At 36.4% G+C, this 2,500-nt stretch overlaps 2 protein-coding genes across 2 annotated transcripts in view; one reads left to right on the forward strand and one right to left on the reverse strand.

The window, feature by feature from the left end:
- Positions 1 to 2,500, reverse strand: part of LOC118445598 (putative carbonic anhydrase 3) — a 72,149-nt gene that overhangs the window by 9,381 nt on the left and 60,268 nt on the right. The window lies entirely within an intron of this gene.
- nAChRalpha4 (nicotinic acetylcholine receptor alpha4) overlaps positions 1 to 2,500 on the forward strand; it is a 135,930-nt gene that overhangs the window by 2,111 nt on the left and 131,319 nt on the right. The window lies entirely within an intron of this gene.

Below are 2,500 nucleotides of genomic sequence, written 5' to 3' on the forward strand. Positions count from 1 at the left end.
AATCATTTAACTTAATATACCATATACCAAAATAAAAATAATGATTTAATAATGACAAATCTTAATAGGGATGGGGATCGTCGTGGGGAGGGGGGGTTGGGATGAGATAAGATTATCGCGTACGTCAGGTTCGTAAATTTCATAGATAGAAAATTAGTCGTTTCTTCGGGACATTAAATTCTTTGCGGTCTGTTGGTCTGCGACGAAAGTCTGTCGTTTGGCAAACCTCCTGAATTCTTAAAATCTGCGAGCGATGTTTTTCGAAGTTTCTAGAGCAATTTGTCGGTCCGATCTCCTTCACTTGGCACCTGAACATACAAACGGACTGCAGTTCTCGACGATTTGTCGAATCACTGCAGAAACTATGCTTCCCACGAGCCCTCTTTTCGATTTTAGGTTGCCCGTATATCCGCGTACGTGAGGACTCCAAAGATCTCCCATGGTGTTCATATTAAACAACAAAATAAAAAAAAAAAAAAAAAAAAAGAAAAAGATAGAGAAGGGATTGAAAGGAAAAAGAAAGAAGGACCAACCAATTTTATAGAAACTAAATAGTAAAAACTTATAAGAGCCGATTATAAAATCATTCTCGATTTCAAAATAAAATTGATTATCTCTTTTCTACGCTTGGCTTACTTTGATATACCTACTCAAAGTTATCCCTCTTCGCGGTTACGTTCTTGAGCTACCATGAGTTACCACCCATTAATATAGAGTCCGACGTCGTTTCTATACGTTTCACCGAGCACAAAGTCGACTTTCAGTTTGGATCGAGTTATCGCAATAGAATTTCCGAGTTATACGATGATCCATCGCTGGGCACTTCTCCTTTTACATCAGGGCACAACCTCGTGCGATTCTCTTTCCATCGATCGCTCGCATGGAAAGGATTAAATGCAATCAAGGAGGAAAAAAAAGAAGAAGCAAAAAATAAAAAAAAAAAAACAAATAAAAAAAAAGGAAGAAGAAGTAGATAGTAATGTTTTCGTAAAAAAATATTTTATCAATTAATCGATAGAACATTAAAAAATCTTCACGATCGGTACACGGGATATATATATATATATATATATATATATATATATATATATATTACTTATTTTTTTTCCTCAATATTACCATTATATCGAAGTTGTTACCACTTTCTCCTTTTTTTCTATCGTTATGACAAAGTATAGATATTATATATCGAAGACAATATATTTTTCTCGTAAACTCGAAGGAGGAAATGGAGAAGGAAGTGGCGATGGTGGAGATCGATAACAGTCGAAAGTTTTATCTAGAAAACTAGATATCAGAAGGAGGAAGGTAAGAAAAAGGTTGGAAAAATACGTGAGAATTTTTCGAGCCGGTAGTAATGGCATAGCACGTGCAACTAAGCGTGGGGAAGCATCGAATGACGGCATAAGCATTTTCTCCCTCTTACAAATACTTCTCTCTCTCTCTCTCTCTCTCTCTCTCTCTCTCTCTCTCTCTCTCCTCGCACTCTCTTCAACTTTCTACTTCTCTCTTGTCACTTCATTTGATATATCAAGCGCGTTCCGAATTTCGATGCGTGAGAGAGATTGAAACTCCTCTCGTTATTTCTCGTTCCAGATCTCTCGTTGAATAACGAAAAATAACGAGAGATTTATTTTTCTCTTTTTTTTTCTCTTTTTTTTTTCTCTTTTTTTTTTTTTTTTTTTTTCATTTCCCCGGCCTACAGTAACCGGATGTAAATCCAAGAGAGGACTGACTATTATCGTTGGACCACGTTCAAAGGAGATTTAGGTTCTGATGGAGAGATCCTGCGAAACACACTCTTTTTGGCATTTCACTTTTCCCTCGTTTCATCTCGAAATACGAAACTACGCCGGAGGATTTCAAAAGATCGAATTGTTTGACCTGTAAAAAAAAAAAAAAAAAGAAAAGAAAGAAAAAAAAGAGAAAAGTATATTTTTTATACGACTATACGTACATGGAAGAAATAAAAAAAAGAATGAGGATAGATAGAGAAGAGGAGAGAAAGGGAAAGAAAAAGAGAGAACAATAAATTGAATAAATAGCGAAACGGATGAAAACTTCGCGATTTGGTTCACGTCTCTTTGGGATATCCGCTGACAAATCGAACGAAACGAACGGGAAAAAGATTAAGTCTCCCGCTGTGCTTTACGAATTTTCTCTCTCGATCTCTCCGTTGCGAGAGAATTGAATGAACAACATTGATTCGTCGATCGATCGAAAATCGACAGGATAGAGGACGGTAGGAGAGAAATAAGAGGAAAAGAAAAAATAAAAAAAGAAAAATAAAAAAGAAAAAAAACCAGAAAAAAAAGAAAGAGAAAAGAACGTTCTTTTCTTTTTCGTAAGAACCTCCAACCTCCAGCCTTCGCCCCCGCCCCCCGCTACCGTCGCCGCCGTATAAATTTTAACGATATAAAGAATTTTCGAGCGGTCATATGAAAAATTTCACTCATGAGAGTTGAAGATGATGAGGGTTTGGAGATGGTCATAATCGATG

Source organism: Vespa mandarinia, chromosome 10, assembly GCF_050613455.1.
Source record: "Vespa mandarinia isolate Hongniang chromosome 10, ASM5061345v1, whole genome shotgun sequence".
Lineage (NCBI taxonomy): Eukaryota > Metazoa > Arthropoda > Insecta > Hymenoptera > Vespidae > Vespa > Vespa mandarinia.